Source organism: Gorilla gorilla, chromosome 11 (genome assembly GCF_029281585.2).
Source record: "Gorilla gorilla gorilla isolate KB3781 chromosome 11, NHGRI_mGorGor1-v2.1_pri, whole genome shotgun sequence".
In the NCBI taxonomy this organism is placed as follows: Eukaryota; Metazoa; Chordata; class Mammalia; order Primates; family Hominidae; genus Gorilla; species Gorilla gorilla.
Window position 1 is genome coordinate 123,236,997 of NC_073235.2, and position 25,922 is coordinate 123,262,918.

General features: G+C 41.0%; 1 long non-coding RNA gene across 1 annotated transcript in view; it reads left to right on the forward strand.

Annotated features, from left to right (window-relative positions):
- Positions 1–23,359: 23,359 nt before the first annotated feature.
- Positions 23,360–25,922, forward strand: part of LOC109025927 (uncharacterized) — a 234,895-nt gene continuing 232,332 nt past the window's right edge. Inside the window, exon 1 of the long non-coding RNA XR_008677808.1 lies at positions 23,360–23,529. This is a non-coding gene — a long non-coding RNA (uncharacterized lncRNA). The remainder of the gene's footprint in view (positions 23,530–25,922) is intronic.

The window sequence follows — 25,922 nt, forward strand, 5'->3', positions numbered from 1 at the left end:
CAAACAACTCACCGTATGTTCCCTATATGCTTATGCTTCTTTAATTGTTTTATTGGCACCTTCCATAAATGAAAATATATGCATTTACACAAATGTACTCAAGTGTCATAATTTCTGTAGCAAGTGTGGTTTGTGTTGTAGCAAATGAAGTGGATGTAATTCTCTAAATCTTGATTAAGAGAGTTTTCAGAAACATACCTCTCCAGGGCAAAGTGCAGCATGTTTTTATCTTGTAGGAATAATGCATGGATTATCCAGTACTTTGAATATAAAATGTACAATATAAATGTATCCTTTAATTATGATCCTGAAAGTAATATCTGTTTTCCCTTTCTATTAGGAATAACATCAGGTAACAGAAATAAAATGTAATGAAAGAGAGCAAAATTGATCATACTGGGACCAAATGAGGAACAGGGGCAAAAGAGCTAGGCAGATTTTTTCCTCTTGGACACAAAAGCAAATCCAGACATGAGTTCAACTTGCTAAAAATAAATCACATCCACTTTCTTCACAGGCTTCTTAATGTAATGTAGAGGCAAAAAATGACCTTTAAACTACTGTGAGAGATAGCAGCTGACTAGAAAATTACAGGTATTAGCAGGATAACCAGAGATTAGAGTATTTAGAGTATTGCAAAAAAAAAAAAATACTAAGAGACAGATGTTAATAATTTGCAAACTCAAAAGACAGCTACAATAAAACCCTATATTGTAGTGTTTTTAAAGGGTGATTGGGAAATTCATGATAATATACTGTACCTAGAAATCTAAATGCAAATAAATATAATTACCTTTTTGAGAAATTTGCCATAAAAATTTGATTTTTAAAAATCACAGAAAATTACTGATTACATTTATCAAGTATTGGCCTTTGCCCCAAAGATTTTTAAGTGTAATGCTTTCCTTCATTATACATATCTAACTGCATGTTTACATCTTTTGAAAGACGTTCCTAAAATAAAGACAACATAATGATTATAGTCTGTTCACTGTTAATCCTTAGACAGAAGGGCAACATGAACTACTGGGTAAAACCCTAAATTGAATATTAGGAATCATGACTCACAGACATCACTACTAATTTTCACTTGATCCTGCACCATTCAATAATCTTCTTCTTCTTCTTCTTCTCCTTCTTCTTCTTCTTCTTCTTCTTCTTCTTCTTCTTCTTCTTCTTCTTCTTCTTCTTCTTCTTCTTCTTCTTCTTCTTCTTCTTCTTTTTCTTCTTCTTCTTCTTCTTCTTCTTCTTCTTTTTCTTCTTCTTCTTCTTCCTCTTCTTCCTCTTCCTTCTTCCTTCTTCTCCTTCTCCTTCTCCTTCTTCTTCCTTCTTCCTCCTTCTCCTTCTCCTTCTCCTTCTCCTCCTTCTCCTTCTCCTTCTCCTTCTCCTTCTCCTTCTCCTTCTTCTTCTTCTTCTTCTTCTTCTTCTTCTTCTTCTTCTTCTTCTTCTTCTTCTTCTTCGTCTTCTTCTTCCTTCTCCTTCTCCTTCTTCTTTCTTCTCCTTCTTTCTTCTTCTCCAGCAGAGTTATCTCTGGGCAAAAGTGGAAGGAAATAGTGAGTTCTGGCACCAGCCAGACATGGGTCCCAAACACACTGCCCTGCTGAAGTCTGCAGGGGCCGTGTAAGGGGACCATGAGGCTCAGAGACCCCAGCACCAGCCTGCTTGAGCTTGAATTCTGCCTCTGGCTCTTTTTTGTGGTGTGGTCTTTCACTAATTACTTAACTTTCTATGCCAGGGTTTCTTCATACTCCAAATGGAGATAATTCTGTTCCTGGAGTTATGAGAAGTAAAAGCCTTAATATTTTAAAGGAATTGAAACATTGCCAGGGGTAGAATTTGCTGTAACTTGCTATTTAAAAACTCTTGGATAACTAAATCCTGTTTACCTCTTTAGTAAAACAGAGTCGGGATGATGTAGTGCCATATAGTTCATAAACTACCTAAATGCTTTACCCACCTCGGCTACCCAGTGCATAACAGCTACTTTCCAATGGATGTGAATTTTCCATGATGATAGCGGGACATGGGACAATGGTGGTGTTGTCTCCTTTGACGGCAACCTCAAGTTTTAATGATGTCTCTAAACATCCTATTTTCACCATTGTCCTCATATACTTTTAATGCTTATTGTAGATCCATATGAATTCAGTAAACACTTATTTTGACTTATTTTATGTGTGATTCTGTCAGGCACTGGAATGGGAGGCAGATATAAGAGAAGAGCATGTACTTGATGCATCTACTGGGAATCATTTCTTGCCCCCATCTAATCTGTGTAATTCTCATATGTTCTTTGCTTTAGTCAGCATCACCATCCCCTCGGTTCTTGAGGACCTCTTCCTTCCTTTCCCTTTCCCTCCATATGCAACCAACAGTCAAGTCTCATTAAGACTCTATCCAGAGCCTCTGCCCCCACTGCCACTGTCTCAGCTTTGGTTCACGTTATCCTTTTATAGCAATATTGATGCAGTCTGACTGACCAACTCCCTACCTGCATCTCCAACACACCCAACCTCCTCCTTTTTTGTCCACTTCTTTTGTGGGTGAGATTAATGGCATTCGTTTCCAAGCTAGCATTCCAAGAGTTTCTTACTGTTTCTCTTTATGTATTTCATGATGTACTCAAACTGATCTTCTTGCTCTTTCTGTACATGCCTTTCCTTATGCTGCTTCTCATATTCAGGGGAACCCGCATCCCCACACCTCCAAAGCTATCTGTATTCGGTGGACAATTTCAAACTATTTCCTGTTTCATGACATCTTCACCAGTTGTCCCTGTCCTTCTATCATTGTTGGAACGATCTCCTCCTCATTCCTATTTTTCCTAACATTTCATCTCTACCTCTCTTATGTCACTTATGTTATAATGACTTGCATTATATTTCTTTTTCTGCCTACCTTCTATTTTCTATATTGTAAATTCTTGGAGAATAAAACACTGTCTGATTTATTTTTGTGTCTTCATAATGCTGAGCACAGTGAATATAGACACTCAGAAATACTTATTTAATGATTAAAGAAATAAATGGGGAAAACATCATGGCATTTATCTTCCATGAGCTCAGCATCTAGTGGACACAACATATATGTATGTATATACACACACAAATACACACGCACACACACACAAATACACAAATACACACACACAAATACACACACACACACAGTGTGATGCAAGGCCAACTCTGAAAAGGCAAAAAAAAGTATTTGTACAAACATTTTGTTAAGCAGGTGTAAACAAATGAATACTTAACACTGGCTGGGAAATTTGATGGCGGTGCGCTTCTAAGAGTGGGTAGAATTTCAGTCGAATATTGAAGGAAGGATAGAAGACATAAGCAAACTGGAAACAAAGACGTTTGGGTTGAGCCAACAGTCTGAGCCAAGGCCTGGAGGCAGGTGAGGGCAGGGTTATGTTCAGGAAACAGTGTCCTTCCTGGTCTCATTGGATGTATTATCCATGAACTTATTTAAGTCGTTTTTTTTCAGACAGAGTCTCACTCTGTCGCCCAGGCTGGAGTGCAGTGGTGCAATCTCGGCTCACTGCAAGCTCCACCTCCTGGGTTCATGCCATTCTCTTGCCTCAGCCTCCCGAGTAGCTGGGACTACAGGCACCCACCACCATGCCCGGCTAATTTTTTGTATTTTTAGTAAAGATGGGGTTTCACCATGTTAGTCAGGATGGTCTTGATCTCCTGGCCACGTGATCCACCCGCCTTGACCTCCCAAAGTGCTGGGATTACAGGTGTGAGCCACTGCGCCTGGCCTTAAGTCTTCTATTATCTGGAAGAATCACACATATATTTCCCTTGGATATGTTTTTCTCCTCAGTACAGTCTAAGGTTATAGAACCATTTTCTTAATAGTATGTGGGGACAACTCTATTACTGAATAATAGTTATTTTGTGAACTATAGACCTCTCCCCTTACTGAATATAATCAATAGTTACTAAAACCTGTGGGAAGAAATGTGCTCATCTCAACATTCTTATAACTCGACTCACCATTTTGTTTCTTGATAGCAGAGTGTGCTACAAATCAAACTTAATATGTATCAGTATATTTTTTAGTGGTGCACCACATTTAATTTTAAAAGAGTTAATTCATTTAAGTGTCATATTACAGCATATAGATTGACAAGCATGAAAAGTTGAGTGGTGTAATGCCCTGCACATAAAAAATGTGCTCAATAAATATTGGCCAATTTGAACTGGAATAGTGTCCACTCATCAGATTGTCTGGCCAATATTTTTCCACTTACCCATCCACACAGCAGCAATATGAGCCACTATGTTGAAAAGTTACACACACACATTCCTGGCCTGTGGGTCCATGAAACACTCCATTGTTTTTATAAATAAATCGCCCCTTTTTTGTGTTTATATATTTTTTTCCAACTGTGCTTTGGTCTTTTTCTACCCAAATAATTGGAACAAATGTAATTCATCACTGCTTCCTTGTGTATTTTTAGATTAAAAAAGAGTAAAAAATCTCTGTATACCATTTAAAAAATCCAAATTGAAACTTTGTAGTAATAATTTTCAACTTGTAGGAGGCTATAAAGTCTCCATACATCCCATCATAGATTGAAAAGTATTATTTTCTATACCAGTATTAAAGGGTGAATACTTCTTGCCCAGAGAACAGAAGGGCTTCTCCAATGTCTATCCCCTCCCAAGCTTGGCGGATTGCATCAGGTTGTCTAATATATTTTTCTAGAAATAAAACACTAGGCTTAATATCTTAACTTCACTGTGAGGCAAAAAAAAAAATGTCTATAATATGATTGTCTTCCAACATTTTCCTTTTGTCCTGAGTGGTCTTTCCTCCTACACATCCAAACCTCATGGTTGGTGTGATATTTGATTACATCAGTGAATCATTTCACAAGGATTTCTAGAACTTGGGATCTAAGAGTTGAAATGAATCCAATTTAGTGACAAAAGCAATAAGAATAGAATTCAGGTGCTGTGTGCTGCCATATTCCCCATAAAATAGAGAACAATCATAAGAGAAAATGATCTTCACATCCAGAGGAAACAGAAAAAAATGGAAAGAGATGGCCTTAAAAACAAAATCTACAGTTGGTCTTGGGTCCAGCTACAGCTTTGTCCTTCCACTAGCTGGGGTTCTGTCTTTGGATTCTACTAGTCAATGTATTCCCCTTTCGCTTGAGCTTGTTGGAGGTGTGTATTTGTCACTTGTTACCAAACTACTATAAGAATTCTGATTCTTTTGGGGAGTCAGGAAGCTGGAGCTAATCATACCAGTGGGGAAAGCCTGCCAGATAGCCACAGGGTGTAGAGCAAATGACAACTGGTGGCAACGCTTAAGCTTCAAAGAGGCAGAACAATAGCAAATTACCTGACCTGAAGCAAAGGGTCTAGAATGGCAGTCAGGTTTGACTATTCCTCTGGCAGACACTAGGAAAGAGTGCCCTATGTAGGAAAAATAGGTCTATTCTCAAATGCCTGTGGCCTTATCCTTGGGTTTGGGGAGTGACCTTGAAGACTCTGAGCCAGCTCTGATGCTTCTGGGCTGACTCCAATGCAGGACTCTCTTTATGGCAGTGCACAAAGGGCCAGAAATGAGAAATTAAATGTAAGTTATGGCTTGAGAACAAATATAAAAGGAAAGAGCAATGGTCCTTGTTCCTCTCATATCTAGTGTCTTAGTTCATTTGTGCTGCTATGACAAATTATCATAGCCTGGCTGGCTGAGAGACAACAGAAATATATTACTCATAGTCCTGGAGACTGAGAGGTTCTAGATTGAAGTACTAGCGGACATAGTTTCTGGTGAGGGCCAGGTTCCTGGTTCATAGATGGCCATCTTTCCAGTGTGTCCTTACTTGGCAGAAGGGGCCAGGGAGCTCTCAGGGGTCACTTTTATAAAGGCGCTAATCCCATTCTTGAGGGTTCCACGCTCATGACCTAATCACCTCCCACCTCCTAATAACCATCACTTTGGGTGTTAGGATTAAAACATGAATGTTGGGGGAGGAGGTGCACACATTCAGTCTCCAGTACCTAAGAAATGAATCAACATCACCTACTTCCATTAGAACCAGATGGCCCTGAACACTGTTAATCTATACCTGTAAGAGAGCCAAGTAAAGCCCTATGCCACTTTAGTGATGCAATTGGCTCTTCATTAGAGCATTAGTGTCTTAGAATATGTTTACATGAAAGAGAGAATTCAGATGAGAACATTCCAGACGAAAATATTGAAATTACATAATCTGAAATACACACTTGGCCTGAATTCTTCTCTGAGAAGTCCAAATAGCAGTAATTGCAGGGTCCTAGGGTCCATCTGGACTCTTAGTTTTTAATGCTGGCTGTAAAGCAGATAAACACATCAGAGGGCAGAGTTAGGTGCTTTCTGTGCTTCAGAAAAATAAAAGCCAGTTAGTCGCACAATCGATTGACAAGGAATTATGAAACACCTTATGACTTAGTTCAGTGGAAACTGCCAGAAACCTCTCGCCTAAAATTCTCATCTTACCTTGAGAGGTGAGGCAATTGCAAAGCTTTTTTGGATAACATGCCTTAACTTTTCAAATTAGTTTACTGCAAATCTATAAATCAAGACTATTTTTCATTCTTCACTCTGGTGGGCATCCTTTGTCTGGCTACATCCTAGGATGGAAGACCTTTCCTCTTACCCAGATGTGTTCAGAATGCAATAATTCTCTCACTCTCTCTTTATCGCTAATTGCCCTGTCTCTTAAAGCAGGCAATTGCAAGTTGAGTGTATGGAGGGATGTGACTATGAGGTCTTGTTAAACCAGGACCCGTCAGGTTAGACGCTGTGGCATAACTTATGTCTACATTTCTGACCATGAACTTATCCAGATTCCTGATCCTGAATTCTTTATGGTCTATCACATTAATGATGACTATATGAAAATTAAAAATTAAAAAAAAACCCCGTTTTGTATGTTTGAGCCAAAGAAGTGTTTCAGAACTTCACAGGGTTTCTATGGTTTGGTTTGGGTTCGACAGGTAAAGAAATTATTTGTTCACTTTTTCCGGTCACCCCATTTCTTAGAAATTTTATTTTCCCACAGTTATTCTCATAATATACTGAGCTGAAGATCATGCTAAGTTAAAAATAAGTGGTAATTTAAATTATTTAACATTTGTATATGATTAGAACACAAAGGCCTACACATACCCCGGGCAGTAGGAATTAATTTATCAAGGTGAGCAGCCCTGCTTTATCATGGTGGCCTAGACAGGAATTAGACAAGTTATATCCATCTTAAATTCTTTTCTAAGGAGGAATGTCGTAGGGCTTAAAATATATATTACTGAATGAGAGGCAAGTTTGAAACCTATAAGTCTCTTTCTATGTAGGGAGCTCTATACATACTATCCAGGCAAATGGATTGCATTTTTCTTCTTATTAATCACAAAGGAGGCACATGCTCAACCAGCCAAGACCAGCTTTATTAGTGAATATACATTCCTTGCGCCTAGGTTTATAGTCTGCATGCTGAAAGTGTTTTATATTCTTCCTTCTGGTTATGGCTGTTCAGAGTGATTGAGCTCAAACCTAGTCCTCATGAATTCACCAAATAACCCAGTTCACTGATGAGGAGAGTGATGCCTGTCTTTTTGAGTGGGTCTGCAGGATGCCACATGCCTCCATGTAAAAATAAAAGCCAAAATAGCAAGTACCTTGTGAAGATTTGATTTGACTGCTGCTGAGGATTGAGGAGGTTGATGGGATTTTCCACCCTTCTGCTGGATCTTTCCTTGGTTTGTCCCTAGGACTGTGCAGACCAGAACTGTAGTTCTGAACCCTGGATACTTTGCTTCTTACCCGGAATTCACTGAAGGGACACATGATGAATGATCGGATCTGCTTGCCTATCATAAATCTCAGCCAGTAGGGGAGGGAGAGACCGGGCTGACACATCACCTCTGAGGACTGGGTTACAGACTCCTCACTGATTTATCTGTCCATTTCTCCTCATTATGAAAGAAGGAAATGGTTTAACTCAAACATTTTACAGCGACATTTGGTCAGGGGGAGCCTCTTCCAGGGGCAAGAGACTCCTGTCTTCATCTTGTTTATCGCTCTCCAAAAGCCATTGTTCTTCAATCTAGACACAACCGCTAGGCCTCCATCAACAGATTTTTTTTTCTTGGAAATAATAAATGTTAAATATCCTTGGAATTTGCTAAGGCCTGTTTGCTTTAGGAAGGAATTTGTTATGATTAGCTTGGGTACTTGGAGCCCAAGAGTTCCTGATAGCAAGTGCTGGCTAAAATGAGCAATGATGAAGAGTCAGAGAGATATGGGCTCAAGTCCGACCAGCCACTTCCCAGCTGTGTGGCTCCATGCATGTTATTTAACTTCTGAGTCTCAGTTCTTCATCTGCTAAATGACGATAATCATAATGCCTATCTCCTAGAGTCAAACGAATTAGTGCTTGTCACATAGTAAGTGCTCAATAAATAATTGTTGTCATCCATCAGCATCAATCCCGTCATCCCCACAGCATGAGCACCAAGATATGAGCAACTAGTTGGAAGGGGAGAGTGTATAATTTTTAGCTTTGTTGTCTCCATTATGTTCTAATTCTTTCCTACTGAGGAAACTGAAAATCTCGTCTCCTTGTCTTGGGATTGTGCAGACTTAGTCTTGCATTAAATGTTTCAATCATCTGCATGTACATATAGAATAAATTCCAGTCTCCTAGGCACATATACACATTTACATCTTCCCTTAGATCTGGCTTCTGGTTATCTCTCCAGCCTCACTGCACTCCCTATCTTAAAATATATTTTATAAAAAAGACAAAATTGTCTGCAGTTTCCTGCTCAGTCCCACTTTCATGACTTCTATATGCTGTTTCTTCTGTCACAAACATAGTTTCCAATTTTCTTATAATACATTTTTATTTATCTTTCAGAAATATTTGATAGACACACTTTCTCCTAAACCCTCAGATTTATATCAGTGACCATCCTGTGTACTTTTTCAATAATTTATATATTTCCCTATAGATTATCAAATTGCTGCGTTTTAATGAAATTATGTGCATATAATTGTATCTTCCCCACTAGACTGGAAGCTCCTCAAGGGTAAGGATTGTCAAATCAGTGCCTGAAACAGGAAATTTTCTAAACATGATTTTTGAGGGTGTTTGAGCTTAATGTTGAGATAAAAGGATTATGCATGTCACTTTCTTCATGTATAAGAATGTAGGAGAAGCAAATGTCTCATATAGTTACAGATGGTTATATACAGAAATATTTATTGATATGTCTATATATGCACAGATTAATATGCACACATATACTTCTTTTTTTTTTTTTTTTTTGAGACGGAATCTTGCTCTGTCTCCCAGGCTGGAGTGCAATAACGCAATCTCAGCTCACTGCAACCTCCGCCTCCTGAGTTCAAGCAATTCTCCTGCTTCAGTCTCCCGAGAAGCTTAGATTACAGGCACCTGCCACCATACCCAGCTAATTTTTTGTATTTTTTAGTAGAGACAGGGTTTCGCCATGTTGGCCGGGGTGGTCTCGAATTCCTAATCTCAGGTGATCCACCCGCCTCAGCCTCCCAAAGTGCTGGGATTACAGGCATGAGCCACCACACCTGGCCACACATATATATTTCTTTGGTCTGTTAGCTAAGAGGGCATAAAGAAAGGATAGCCCACCATCAGTGAACACATCTAATGCCCAGATGTTGGTTTCAAATACTGTTCTCTAATAAAGAACACCAGGGTTCCTTGGAGAAATGGATGATTCTAGGATACGGCAGAAACACGCAAGATAAGGCTGGAGCATCTTTTATTGCCATAAAATAAGGAAGTCCTAAAACACAAGCACACACACATACATACACATTGAGAATATGTCAAAAGGGAAGAAGAATTTTTTAGAAGAGCTCCCAATGACCAGAAGCTGAAATAATTAGATCAAAACAATTTATTGAATTATAACTCAAAGTATAAAATAAATATCCATGAATCTGTACTAAAGAGTATCAATAAATACTAGTAATAAATAGATAATGTAATAAATTAATAAGTCAGGGAGGAGAGACAAATCCCCTTAGCACAAGAATTTATATAACTATTCCAACCTAAAGGATTAGAGTGGCATAATTCTCTACTCTTTAGTTATGGGCTATGTATTGAGACCTCCTTCCAAATAGTAGAGTATGGAAAGGGAGGGAGAAAATAACTCTAGAGTTATATACAGAAACCTGATGACTACAGCTTCAACCCAGTGATTGTGGTTAACATTAACAGCGATAAGCCATGTTGATAGCATGCACCCTTGCCATGATATGATGAAAACAAAGCTTTTCCTCTATGCTCTTGCCCTCAAAACTCATAACCCAGTCTAATCATGAGAAAAAAATCAGACAAATTCTATATTAGGGGCATCCTATAATATTCCTGGCTAGTACAAACCAGTCAAGGTCATCAAAAACAAGGACAAGTCTGAGAAAATGTCATAGCCAACAGAAGCCTAAGTAGATATGATGACTAAATGCAATATGCTACCTGGATGAGATCCTGGAATAGAAAAAGACATTAGGTAAAAACGAAGGAAATCTGAATAAAGCATGGACTTTAGTTGATAATAATGTATCAATAGAGGTACATTAATTGCAATAAATGTGCTATACTAAGGTATGATGTTAATAATAGGTGCAACTGTGTGTGAGGTGGGGATGGAAACATGGGAACTCTGGGAACCATCTCCTCAATTTTTCTGTAAATTTAAAACTGCTCTAAAAACAAAGTCTAGTAAAAATTACTAAATAGCCGGGCATGGTGGCTCACACCTATAATCCCAACACCTTGGGAGGCTGAGGAAGGAGGATTGCATGAGGCCAGGAGTTCGAGACCAGCCTGGGCAACATAGCGAGACCCCCATCCCTACAAGAAATAATAATAATAATAATAATTAGCTGGGCATGGTGTTGCATGCATGTAGTCCCAGCTACTCAGAGTCTGAGGTGGGAGGATCACTTGAGCCTGAGAGGTTGAGGTTGTAGTAAGCTATGAGTCACTGCACTCCATCCTGGGTGACAGAGTGAGACTCTGTCTCAAACAAAAAGACTAACTAAAAAATGAAAAAAAAAATGAAAGGAACAAAATCAGGATTTGCTGAGTAACACTGAAGAAATATAACACTTCTTTCTTAACACAGATTCACCTTTCCCTAACATATCTGAATAGTTCATGCAAACAAATTTATGCCACAGATTAAGTCAATAATTATCTCTACTTCCTGCTTTATTATGTGTGTGTATTTAGGACTGGAATGAGGATACTTCACATGGAATCTTCCCTACCATAAGAACAACATGTTCTACCAACACTCAGATTGTTTTTCAGTCAGTCGTGCCACTATCTAAAGATGCATCCACTCTCATCCTTGCTTAGTGTAGATCTGTGTCCTGGTCATGAGAAAGGACTATTCCAATTTTCTTTAAGGGCTGACTTAGCAATGATCAAATACACTTGGTTAGAAAAATTAAAAGAATTATAATGGCCTTTTTAGTATTTTGGGAAACAGTAAGGTGGGTGAGAGAAGACTAGGCACCAACCTTTTTAGGAGTTTAGGCGGACAGAGGTGTTTGGTTGTCTCACATCAACAAGGAATGAACCTAGATGCTGGCACTCAGAAACCATCACATTCCAGATGAGCTCTGTTCTGCTTTGTGGTTGTGGCCACAGCCAGTGACTTATTTCCTGGGCAATAAGTGTTTTGGTTCAAGCAGAAACTGCTGAAGTTAGCAGTCTTAAAGTGTTAACTTCAGACTTGATAAAGAAAAGCTTAAAAGTTAGCTTGCAACTCTTAATGACCCTGCATTTAGATTTGTGCTTAATTTTATCTACGTGGTTCTATGTCCTTGCTGAGAGCCTCAGCTAAGTCCTTTTGACAAACAGTGGTGTGGGAGAAAAGCAGAGGATGTCTGCCTGACAGGGTGGCCCAGGTCAGCAAATTAATGTTCCTCCTTGGGGCCAGAGCTGACCAGGAGAAAGATGGCTCTGACCTTGCGAGTTTCACACTGGAGGCCTGCAGAGGTGGTCCATCATGGAGGGAAAAAGACAGAGAGGAAAAAACATAGCAATTTTGATGAAGTTATTGGATACATCCACTTCCCTTTTAAATTCTAAGACCCATTCCTACTCATGTAGACAAAACATCCAAGTGATGGAATGAATGCCTTTCATTTTCAGACATTTGTAGGGTTGTCAGACCAACATAGCCCGAGGTACGAGAACCTTTGGTTAAGATTTCATTCGTAATTCCTTATACCTATGCTGAGCCTTCAACTTTCCAAGCTGTTCTGCAAACCTACAGTCACCGTCTGACTCCACCCCAATTCTCCAGACAGTATCTTCTCCCATTTTCCCTCAAGGGGGAAAAAAATCAATAGATTAAATGGTTTTACACTGCTTTGCAAAATTGACGCTATGATTTTGTAAGTTGGCGGGAATAGGTGGTAGTGGGAGGAGGGCAGTAAGGGGTAGGAGTTTAAGAGCACAGGGTCCTGTGCAAAAGGAAAACGGGGCTTTTTGGCAAAAACTCACTAAACATCTCAAGATGGTGACAATGGAGCATTAAAGCAAGCATACTCCATGGGCGTGCCCGGTCATATGCCCATAAAGCTAGCCCTGGTCTGGAGTATCACAAAAACGGGCTCAAAACCTGACTCTGCTTTTTACAGATTGGTCACTTTGGGCAAGTTTCTCAGACGCTTGAAAAAGGAGAGTAAGAGTATCTACCTCATTTTTAGAGCATTAAATAAGACCATGGATACAAAGAAGAAAGTATATCGTATTATGCAGAAAGCACTCAAGAAACTAATAAGGGGCCAGGCGCGGTGGCTCATGCCTATAATCCCAGCACTTTGGGAGGCTGAGGCAGGCAGATCACCTGAGGTCAGGAGTTGAAGACCAGCCTGGCCAACATGGTAAAAACCCATCTCTACTAAAAAAATACAAAAATTAGCCGAGCATGATGGCAGGTGCCCGTAATCCCAGCTAATGGGAAGGCTGAGGCAGAGAGAATTGCTTGAACCCAGGAGGCAAATGTTGCAGTGAGCCAAGATCGCGCCACTGCACTCCAGTCTGGGCAACAGAGTGAGACTCCATCTCAAAAAAAAATTAAATTAAAAAGAGAAACTAATAAGGATAATAACAACATTAATAACAGTATAAGCAGGAGTCAGGGGTTGGGTTTGCAGCAACAATCACTGCCCCCTTGAGCTGTCCCCGGAAGGCAGACGCGGTGTGGCCAGGGGAAACTACTGCCCCTCCGCAGCTGGCTGCTGGCTGCTCATTCCCACCTGCAGGCCTCAGAAAAGGCCACCTGGAACTGGCATTCGACACTCCTCATAGCATAGAAAAGACCAGAAAGTAAGCTCGGGAAACTGCTCCACTGGTTCCCTCCTTGACAAGGGCATATGTTTCTGTTTACTTTACATGGTCTTGTTCTCCCAGAACCCCAGTCCCTCACCACGGTCTGAAATTTCCTGAGAGCCTAGTGCTTGACCTCCACACCTGGGTCTGTTGAGTTGGCTTCCTGCTGTCGCTGCTGCCCTTCGGCCTGCCGTCCACCCGCTTGTTGCCTGTTCACCCCCTTGTTGACCTCCTATGGGCCAGAACTCATAGCGTGTGTGCCCTGTGGCCGTTTTGTCTCTACACTCTCTCTGACCTGACACTGTGATGTCTGTATTTGCCCTCAGGCTGCCTGCTGACTCTTTCTGCAGCCCTTTGCCTCCATTCATTGCACACCCCCCAGTTTTGGCTCTTTGCCCAGAACAGTGACCCTAAGGGGCCCAGGCCTTGTCTGCCAATGCCCCCAAATACACTGGCAAAATGCAGTTCATTTGCCCACCCAGCCTAGCCTAGCCCTGCTCTCCCCATGGTCATAAGGACATGGAACAGCATCTAGTGGAAATTTCTCCACCTGCCTTGATCTGGGTGCACTTCAAGAATGCGATTCATTGAGTTAAACCACCGACAGTATCAGTCACTCAGCTTTAATCAGCAACATGGAAGAAAGCTGTTCTCTCCCCTCAGTGTCCTCCTCCCTTTCCCCTGATTCTGGAAAGGCAGAATGGTTGGACATTCTTTCCTTAGGGGTCAGCAAGAGTTCTCCATGAACATGTTTCTTTGTTCTTTATGGTTTGATTATATTCATTTAAAAAAAATTTCAAGTAGGCTTAGTGCAGAATTAACCCTTTGGGATTATTGGTTAGTTGACAATCCCTAATACCAAGCCATTAATTTTTCATTTTGTAGGTATTGTGGCAGTGAGCCAAGTTGCAGTGGGAAGATTAATGGCCCATCTACCCAGGCTTTGGGTGTGCTTAATATTAAGCTAGAGCAGTGCGAACCTCCCTAACACCGGTAGGTGCTTATGGTCTAGCTGAGGAGACCCAATGTACTTTAAAACATGCAAATGCAGATACTCAAAAATTATTTCAGGCAATGGTTTTTCTAACAGATAAGTGGTTTTCAAAGCAAGGTCTGGGTTTTTGATAGTTTGCAGGTGGCTTCAAGCAGTCTACAACTTGGGAGTCTCTCAAGAAGTGATTATGTTAACATTATATTATTTAGCAACATTATGTGTGATCACTTTCTTCTTCCTGAAATCCTTTCTTCACTCATGGAGACTTCTCTTTCTTGATTCTCCTTCTACCTCATAGGCAACTTTTCTGTCTCCTTGCAGTTCCTCCTCATATCCCAGACTTCCAAATATTGGAACGTCCCTTACCTTTGTGCTAGGGGAAAAGCTTCCATGTGCCCCCCGAGGTTCTCTCTTCCCTCACCCCTTCTCTGCCAAGCTTTGTGCCCTGGGAGGCTGAGCTCTATGAATGACATCATGGACTTTAGTGCTTGTTTGGGTTGTGTCCTCCCAAAATTCATTGTTGCAGTCCTAACCCCAGTATATCCGTATGTGGCTTCAGTAGGTTTTTGCAGATGTAATTAGTTAAGATGAAGCATACTAGAGTAGGGTGACCTCCTGTCCCATATGACTAGTGTTCTCATAAGATAGGGAATTTGCACAGAGACAGGCAGACTGGGAGAACAAACACTGTGTGATCACGAAGGTAGAGAAAAAGATGATACATTGTTGTGCCAAACTTCTATTGATCCCAGTGGGGATGGCACCAGGTTCAAGAACCAAAGAAGAGACCCAGAGCCAGCAAATGAGATGTAGGGTTTACATACAGAGATCAGAGTCCAGCGGTGGCAGGCTGGGCAGGAGAACCGCCTTACATACAGTCCAGTGGTTGGACAGGTTAGCCCAGTGGCAGCGGGCTAAGCAGAAGAACCACAACCACCTTCAAAAGACACGCAGTTTCTACAGCATTTTCACTTAGCACCCTTTTTCTAACAACCTCCACCTGGTAACCTTCATTTAACCCAAACTCAGGGCCTTGAGTATGGCCGGTGGGCTCAGATGTTCCTTACAGACAGGGGACAGATCTCCGGGTTGGCCACTCCCAGATTCCTTGGAATCACATTCAGGTGCATCTGCCATACAGGATCATTCTCTGGGTATGCTTAAGCTATTGCTATCAGGTGCATCTACCATACACATAACTGCAAGTCAAGGAATGCCAGCATTCACAGCAAGCCACCAGAAGCTATGGAGAGGAATGGAACAGGTTTTAACAGCAGCACAGTGTGCCTTGTAATTACCTTGTGCCTTCCTACACCTTTGAAATCCTTTAAAATAGATATTCCTCTTGCTGTGCAGAAGCTCTTTCGTTTAATTAGATCCCATTTGTCAATTTTTGCTTTTGTTACAATGGCTTTTGGTGATTCCATCATAAAATCTTTGCCCATGCCTATGTCCTGAATGTTATTGCCTAGATTTTCTTCTAGGGTTTTTCTAGTTTTGGGTTTTACATTTAAGTACAGACAACCCACAGAATGGGAGAAGATTTTTACGACCTATCCATCTGACAAAGTTCTAACATCAAAAATCTACAAGGAACTTAAGCAAATTTACAAAAAAAAAAAAAAAAAACCATTAAAAAGTGGGCAAATGACATGAACAGACACTTCTCAAAAGAAGACATACTATGTCTAAAGAAGGCCTACTATGCAGCCATAAAAAAGGATGAGTTCATGTCCTTTGCAGGGACATGGATGAAGCTGGAAACCATCATTCTAAGCAAACTATCACAAGGACAGAAAACCACACCATGTGTTCTCACTCATAAGTGGGAGTTGAACAATGAGAACACATGGACACAGGGTGGGGAAAAACACACACTGGGGCCAGTGGGTGGGTGGGGGGCTGGGGGAGGGATAGCATTAGGAGAAATACCTAATGTAAATGACGAGTTGATGAGTGCAGCAAACCAACATGACATATGTATACCTATGTAACAAACCTGCACGTTGTGCACATGCACCCTAGAACTTAAAGTGTAATATAAAAAGGCATACATGCAGCCAATAAATATATGAAAAAAAGCTCAACATCACTGATCATTAGAGAAATGCAAATCAAAACCACAGTGATATATACCATCTCATGCCAGTCAGAATGGTGATTATTAAAAAGTTGAGAAACAACAGATGCTGGCAAGATTGTGGAGAAATAGGAATACTTTTACACTGTTGGTGGGAATATAAATTAGTACAACCATTGTGGGAGACAGCCTGGCGATTCCTCAAAGATTTAGAACCAGAAATCCCATCTGACCCAGCAATCCCATTACTAGGCAAATACCCAAAGGAATAAAAATCATGTTATTATAAAGATACATGCACACATGTGTTCATTGCAGCACTATTCACAATAGCAAAGACATGGAATCCACCCAAATGCCTATCAATAATAGACTGGATTAAGACATTGTTTTACATATATACCATGGAATACTATGCAGCCATAAAAAAGAATTTTAGATCACATCCTTTCTAGGGACATGGATGAAGCTGGAAGTCATTAACCTCAGCAAACTAACCAGAAACAGAAAACCAAACACCGCATGTTCTCACTTAGAAGTAGGAGGCGAACAATGAGAACACATGGACACAGAGAGGAGAACAACACACAGTAGGGCCTGTCAGGAAAGAGTGTGGGGGAGAGAGCATCAGGAAAAATCGCTAATGCACATGGGACTTAATACCTAGGTGATGGGTTGATGGATGCAGCGAACCACCAAGGTTTACCTATATAACAAACCTACACATCCTGCATAGGTACCCCAGAACTTAAAATAAAATATAAATAAATAAATACTAACTGTTTCCCAACTTATCCTAAATTTGAGCATGCCATTCATCTCTCAGCGCACTAACTTTTACAGATCTTCCCTCTTTTCTATACATACTCACTCCCTTCCTCAACTCTTATAGGCACATGACTGTCTCCAATACTGTCTCTATGCTAGATGTCGCCAATGAATTCCAGACTCTTCTAATTGCCCACTCATCATTTCTCCTTAGTTGTTTAATAGGCATTGTAAACCTTTACATATCCAAAGTTAAGTTGTCGATATTGTCCCCACACTTGTTCCTCTTACAGCCTTCTGTCTCACTAAATATCACCCCATTCTTCTAGTAGCTTGGGCCAAAAACTTTGGAGTGGCTTAGGTTTTTGTTACTTCATGATTATGTATCTGACATTACACATCCAATCCATTAACACATCTTGTTCAGCCTACATAAAAACATCAATACATCCAGAATGGAGAAGTTGGTGCCCTCGTGCATTGTTAGTGGGAATACAAAATGGTGTCGCTACTGTGGAAAACATTCTGTCAGTTTCTCAAATGATTAAACATAGAACTACCATATGACTCAGCAATTCCTCTCCTTGGTATTGTATCCAAAAGAATTAAAATCAGGGACTGGAACAAATATGTGTATATAATTTCCATAGCATCTTTATTCACAATATCCAAAAGATGGAAACAACTCAAATTCTCATAAATGGATAAGTGGGTTATCATATACAATGGGTATCAATATACAATGGAATATTATTCAGCAATAAAACAGAATGAAACTTTCAGACATGCTACAACATGGATAGACCTTGTAAACATTACAGTTACTGAAATAAGTCAGACACAGAAGAACAAACATGATTCCACTTATATGAGGTACCCGGAATAGTCAAATTCAGAGAGACAGAAAGTAGACGGTAGTTGCCAGTGGCTTGGGGTGCAGGAGAGGGGGAGTTATTATTTCATGGATATAGAGGTTTTTCTGGGGGTAATAAAAAAGTTTTGGGGCTGGGCGTGGTGGTTCATGCCTGTAATCCCAGCACTTTGGGAGGCCGAGGCGGGTGGATCACTTGAGGTCAGGAGTTTGAGACCAGCCTGATCAACATGGCGAAACCCCGTCTCTGCTAAAAATACAAAATTTAGCTGGGTGTGGTGGCAGGTGCCTGTAATCCCAGCTACTTGGGCGGCTGAGGCAGGAGAATCGCTTGAACCTGGGAGGCAGAAGTTGCAGTGAGCTGAGATCTTGCCACTGCACCCCAGCCTGGGTGACAGAGTGAGACTCTGTCTCAAAAAAAAAAAAGCTTTGCACATAGGTAATGGGGATAGCTACACAGCATTGGGGAGGTATTTAAAGCCACTTGATCATATACTTATGAATGGTTAAAGTGATAAATATTATGGTATGTATATTTTAACATGATAAATTATATACACATATGTCTGTCTATATAACATAAATCCACATATATATATATGTTCAGGATTTTCTCCCTTCTCACCACTTCCGCTAACACCACCTGGGTATGGGCCCATCCTGCCTCACTGCAATGATTGCAGTAGCTTCCTCCCTGGTCTCTCCTCCAAGTTGCTTCATCGTAGTTTATACTCCACAAGAGTGAGCCAGAATGATCCTATTAACATCACAATATTCAGATCGTGTCATTCCTCCGTTTGACACCCTGAGGCATTTCCCATGTCTTCTAGAGTAAAAGTCCAAGTCTTTACTGTGGCCTGTAAGGCTCTCCATCATCAGGCCTCAGGCACCCTAAGTCTAGTCTCCTACCTTCTAGTCTCCCTCTCCACTTTCACCCCATGTCTAGTCTCCTTATAACTCTTTCTTCTCTTGCTCTGCCTCAGTCACCCCAGGCCTAGCCTCCTTCCTTCCATCGCTCCTCTCCCTCTGCCCAGCCACACTGGCCTCTTAGCTGCTCCCTGAACACACCTCATCACTTCAAACACATCGTGCTCCGTGCTCCTCCTGCATAGAAGGCCCTCTCCTTCACTTCTATCAGGCCCCTGCCCAGCTCCCATCTCATCACTGAGGCCTTTCCCTGCACCCGCTAGGGAATATTAAGCAACCCCCACCCTGACACTGCCTAGGCTGCTTTATTTGCCTCCATAGAAATTACAACTATCCAGTGCATGCAATGTATAGTATTGCTTACTTGGTTATTGACTGTATTTCTCTCCCCACCAGGATCCTTGAAGGCAGAGACTGTGTTCACTGGTGCCTCCTCTGCACCTAGAATGATGTCTGGCACCCAGTATGCACATGATACATATTCACTGAATAAATGAATGAAGGAAATATCTATGCGTCTGTTCCTGACCTAGATGAATAATTAATGCAATTAATAAAACTTCAGACATTTCCTCATTGGGGTCTGTCTCTGAAATTTAGCCTATTTTTTTTTTAATAATTTCAATTTCAATTTTTTTCTTTTTCTGAGACAAGGTCTTGCTCTGTTTCCCATGCTGGAGTGCAGTGGCATGATCTTGGCTCACTGCAACCTCCACTTCCTGGGCTCAAGCTATTCTCATGCCTCAGCCTCTTGAGTAGCTGGGTTTACAGGCACCCGCCACCACACCCAGCTGATTTTTGTATTTTTAGTAGAGACGGGGTTTCACCATGTTATCCAGGCTGGTCTTGAACTCCTGAGCCCAGGTAATCCACCTGCCTTGGCCTCCCGAAGTTCTGGGATCAACTTTTAGATTCAAGGGTACATGTGCAGGTTTGTTACATGGATATATTTCATGATTATGAGGCTGGGATATGAATAATGCCCTGTCACCCATAGCTCATCATTTAAAAAAATATTACTTTCCACTCGAATCAGGAGCACACAGATGAAGTGAGCCACAGACCCTTGAGGCCAGTTATATCTCCTTCTGCCTGATCTGCCATGCTTAGGTCTCCAGGCTTATGGCTTGCCTTTCTCCATGTACTATTTTAGGCTTTGGCAACACTAGACTCTACTGAAGTTCTTACAATGCACTGTGACCTCCCTCTTCCCTAGCCCTTTACTCAGTGTATCAGTCAGGGTTCTCCAGAGGAAGAGAACCAACAGGATAGATAGATGGTAGATAGATAGATAGATAGATAGATAGATAGATAGATAGATAGATAGATAGATAGATAGATGATAGACAATATAGATAGGGAGATAGATTAGATAGATAGATAGATAGATAGATAGATAGATAGATAGATAGATAGATAGATAGATAGATAGATGATAGAGATAGATAGGGAGATAGATGATAGAGATAGAGATAGATAAACAGATAAATAGGAAGATAAAGAGATAGATATTATAGGTAATTATTGCTTATGCAGTGATGGAGGCAGTGAAGTCTCAAGGTCTGCCATCCGAAAGCTGAAGACGTAGAAGAACCAATCGTGTAGTTTTAGTCTAAGCCCAAAGGGCTGATAACCAGGAGAACCAGTGCTGTAAGTGTTGGTCTGAAAGCCAAGAGGCTTGACAACCAAGAAGAGTTGATGTTTCAGTTTGAGTTCAAAGGCAGAAAAGACCAATGTTCCAGCACCTGCAGTCAGGCAGGAGTTCCAACTAACTTGTGGTTGGGTCAACTTTTTGTTCTGCTCAGGCCTTTGACTGATTGGTTTCTGGCCATGCACATTAAGGAAGAAAATCTGTTTTACTCAGTCTAATGATACAAATGTTAGTCTCATTAAAACACCCTCACACACACCCAGAATATTGTTTGACCAAATATCTGAGCACCCATGGCCCAGGCAATTTGACATACAAAATTAACCATCGCACTCCATTTTAGTCCTCCTTTCACCTGACTATATCTTACTCACAGGTCTCAGTTGGGAACGCCCCTTTTGGGAAGTGGGCTCCAAGCACCTCAGCTCATGATTAACCTTTTGTGCAGTGTACTCAGAGCAAATGCTTTCTTCCTATCATGGTTCTCCACCTCTGGATTGTAATTTTGGTTTGATCTAAGGAGCAGCTTTTTCTGCTTATGACTGCGTCCTAAAGCCTGGTACAATGCCTGCAGAAGAAGAGGTTCTCCAGATTATCTTTTCCAACTGTGCATATGAGCGATGGTCCGTGGAGGGCCTGGAATCCCAAATTCCTTTCAGCAGGGAACACGAGAAAGAGATGCTAAGATAATGAAAGAAAAAGGAAGATAGTGAAAGTGAATGGTGTGATAGCATCTTACAAATTAAATGGAAGAGAGAGTCTGAATTCAGTGACAGTTCGTGTAATTATTACACAATTTATTGTATTAGAAAAACTTCAAGGATCCCAGCCTCTGACCTGGCAGGCATTTGGGACCCTCATACTTCAATTCTATTCAAATGGTGGACATGGGCTAACAGCTTCACCTTCACAGGGGCTCTGTCAGAAATGCATATTCAGACCTACTGAATAAAAATCTGCATCTTAATGTAGTCTCCAGGTGATGTGAGAAGGCGCAGAAGCTCTGAGCTATGGCTGCTAACCAGTTGCGTAAACATGGGGAACTTACTTAACTTCTAGACCGACATCTCCTCATCTGTAAAGTGGGGACAGTGATACCCAGAGTTGTTGTAACAACTAAATGAGCTCTCTCCTGCTGGCTGCAGTGCCTGGAGTAGAGTAGAAATTCAATGGGTTTTAATTTTTTGTTCATCATGAAAGCCATGGGTAAATGGAAGTGGACAGAATGATCACTGTGTCTGCTCTCTAGCTGCCGCGGTGGGACTGTGCTCACCTCAGTACTGATGCTCTTAACAAAAGCTTGCTTTTGTTTACCAGTGTTCACTGAGTACTAATTATACTAAAGTTCTGTGCTAGATGCTGTTACAGACCCAGAAGATAAATAAAACCAACGCCATGTCCTGAATGAATTCATAGAATAGTAGAGGAACATAAACACATATGAAGTCAGAAACTGAGAAGTGCCAGCCAAGGTGTTAAGAAAGTTAGAGAATGGAAACATTTCTTCTTAGTATATATTTTATGTTTCCCTAGTAGCTGTTGTCTCAATTTATTTCTCATTACTGAAATACATATTTAATAAGCAGTACCCAGGCTCACCCTACAAAATTAATGTTCACTTTTTACTGTGTTCTTGTTTTGAGCAAGACTTATTCTCTTTCATATTTTAAAAATTGGAATTAATATGCTCTTTCAGAATAGTTCAATTTAATTACTACTTTAAAATTCAAAGAGAAACATCATTAAATATTAATAGGCCAATCTGCAAAAACAAATTTTGCTGGAAGTTTGGCGTAGGTAAATGCAGATTTGAGAAAGTATGACAGCCCTTGAGAAATAATAGGACTAAGAAGCAGTTTGCATTCTCTAGACCTCATTTCCTTACTCATAAAATTGAGTCTCAGAACTGTGATCCCCAGGTTCTGTAGGTCTATGCTGGTGGCATTTAGAAAAATAGCTATTAAAGCCATGTAGGTACTGTTGGTGAGAGAAGGGAACTGACATGGTGTGCAAAAGGGAGTGACGAGGGCTGTGGAGAACTGGAGAGACCCGCTTTGGGTGAGAGGGTAGATGTCATGTCTCTTAGGTCCAGCTAGTGTGCCCTGTAGGATGTCCAGAACTGCCTTTTTAGAAGTTGGAAATCTGTATTTTAATGTAAAATATCCTGTTTTTATTTTTATGTTTTAAAATATTAGTTCAATGTTAAGCATGACGCTTGCCAAACCAAGCATATCTATATTCTAAATTAAGTCTTCCGGCTTCAAGTTTGCAACTTCTCACCTATACCAAGGGCCTATGGGCAGTCCATCATCAATCACAATTACCCAACAGAGTTGACCTGCAACTCTGTGATTCCCAACACAGACAAAACATTCGCCTCATCTGGAGAGCATTTTACAACGAGCAGGGCCTGAATCCCACCTGCAGTGATTCTGATTCAATCAGTCTTGGGTTGGTCTCTGACTTCAGTAAGCTTTCAAAATTCCTCAGATGATTCCAATACGCAGCTGGGTTTGAGAAGCATTGGTCTGGAGGAATCATGTCTGTTTCTACCTGGCTGCCACCGCCTCGCCTTGCTCCCATGGCTCTCAGGTCCCCAGGACTGCCTAAGACCTTCTTCCAGCAACACTTGCCTTTTTTGTTGTTCCAGAACCTTTATTGGTGATGAGAGACTCTAAAGAAGTCACAGCTTGCTTCCTTTCTGAAGAACGTTGTGATTTTGGCTCATGTGCCGTTCACGACAACTCTTCTCCAACAGCATGCCATAGTCCACTGTCTCAGGTTCCCATTTTTCCACCAGCTGCAGAGCAGGAAGGGACAAATCAAAGTAGGTATCCTTTTGCTATTTTTCAATTTTATGCTGTCTAAACAATATTCATAACAAGTGCTGTGGTAAATCTCTCATTTACTGTCACAGTTGTTCTACTGTTTTGGTGTACTTTTATATTTTTACTCCCTCTAAGTATTGAAAACAAATTAAATTCAGCAAAATAGAAGATCCAGGGAATACAACAAATAATTATTCCTGCCAAGCACGAGTATTTAGCACCTGCATGTTTGGGAAACGTTCAAATTGGTTTGCTTTGTATATGCTGTAAAAGTGCTCCCCGGAGCTAAGGAAATCTCTTTTGGACTTACTTGTTATTTATGTATTTATTTGATTTTTAAAATATAGGCAATAGGCAAATTAGGTTAGGTTGCAAGGTCTCTGGGTACAGCCACAAGATTTTGGAATATTGCATTTGGCCTGGATCTCATATCGGAGTCAGGTTTGGGTTATTAATCTGTGGACCTGGGGCTGGATGGATTATATTAAAGTAAGACTTTGTACACTTTCATATAACTCATTTTTGTCACGCGGCATTATATTTCTCAGTGGCTAAAGCTTCACAAATGGCTCATAAATATTTTGTGAATGAAGGTTTGGGGATGATAGTGTGTCATAGCAAGAGTGAAATGATGCAAGAGATGGGAGAAAGGGAAAGTGAGCTGCAGAATTTTCACTGCTCCTGCATATCATAGAGAACTGATTTAGAGGCCTGTGTAGTTTCTCCTTAATTACTTCAGAGATGGTTTTGGAAAATGCAACTCTAAATGGAGCACAGGATGATTTATGGTACTATTTTATGAGATGGAATTAAAAATTCAAACCAGAATGTGTAACTGTGGCAGCATGGGGCTACTCATTAAGAGGCAGTGAACGCTGCCATTCATTTGCCTGCACCTGCTGGGGGTGGGGGTGGGGGAAACATGCTGATACCTGCCCACCTGACTGGGCTTGGCAAGAATAAGAGCTTCCTGGATCAGTGACTGGAGAAAAACTCTTTGGGGAGGCGGGAGAAACTCCCCAACGCCTGTAATGAGAACAGTTGGCAACTTACACAGTACAGGACAGTCACGCATCCACACAGTGTGGAATCCAGACACACAGCTCTGCAATTTAAGAGCCTGTGGCTCAGCTTTCTTTATCTGTCAAACGGGATTGGTAACAACCACAGGCTACTCTGTAAAGATGACATAAAATCATATATGGAGAAGCCGCTGGTGAACTAGATTATGGAATATAAATGTGAATTATAGTGCGTTATTATAAAATCTCCAAGGAAACTGCCTCAGTATCTTTTATTATTAGCATGAAGCAGAACAATTGCTTCACAACTTGGTGGTCTATTAGGAGGTATGCTAGAGGCCACGAAGAACCCCACTTTGTGAAAAGTATCTGGATTTTGCCCACTAGCATCTATTTAACCTTGATGGAGCTCTGGTTGTGTGCACAGGATATTTTGTTGTATCAGTACTCATGGTCTACTCACATGTGCAAAGAAGAAGCAGTTTCTCCATCTCATCTATAAGTGATAGGCTTTTTCTTAAGATCACCCTCTTGCTAAGTTGTGGGGATAGATCAACTTGGTAACTTGAGTCTCGGAGAGGTGAAATTATCTTTTCATATTTCTCAACCTCTAGGAAAAAAATGCTAAGACCTCTCCATTTCCCTTATTTCCTCCCCAACAGCCCTCTAAAATGGTTCATGTGACCTTGAGCCAACAGAGTGATGGAATCCTAAGGTCCAAGCAGAATCTTTTGCTGCCTCTGCTCTCTGAGTGGTATTCTTCCATCCACCTGGTCCCTGTCAGCATCTGTAGCCAGTATAACTTGTGGTGGGTTCACTCTTGCTCCATTTGGTTCAGTAGCTTTTTTCTGCAGCCTGGCCTCACCTGGATTCTCTCTTGTCCTCTGAGTTTCAGCCACATTCCCTTTCCACACCCGGTGTGGTCTTGATATAAGGTTCCTTCTCTCATCATTAGAGGCCTATTGTTTCTGAACTCCACTGCCTTGAAGTTATCCCTCACAGGCTGGCAAAAGATTCCAGGTCCCACCCACACTACACCAGAAGCAAGAGTGGCTCCAGAAGGTTAAATCCTGGCCATTCCTCTGATGATAACGTTGGGGTTGCTAATTGCCTTTGATGTCACCCTCTCCCCTCACCTACTCCTCACCAACGTGATGTAGTGGTAATCTCTACCAGAATCTGTTCTAGAGTTCTTTGCTTTTGACTTTTTCATCTGTTAGCTAAATTATCTAAAATTCCTCCTCATCTCTGAGTCAAAGTCTGGACTCTTGCCCTCCTCTCTCACGGACTCAGTACCCAGGAACTGCCAAAGGCTGGCTGGACTTGCCATTGTTCTGTAGCACATCTTCCTTCTGTTTTGGCAAACAATC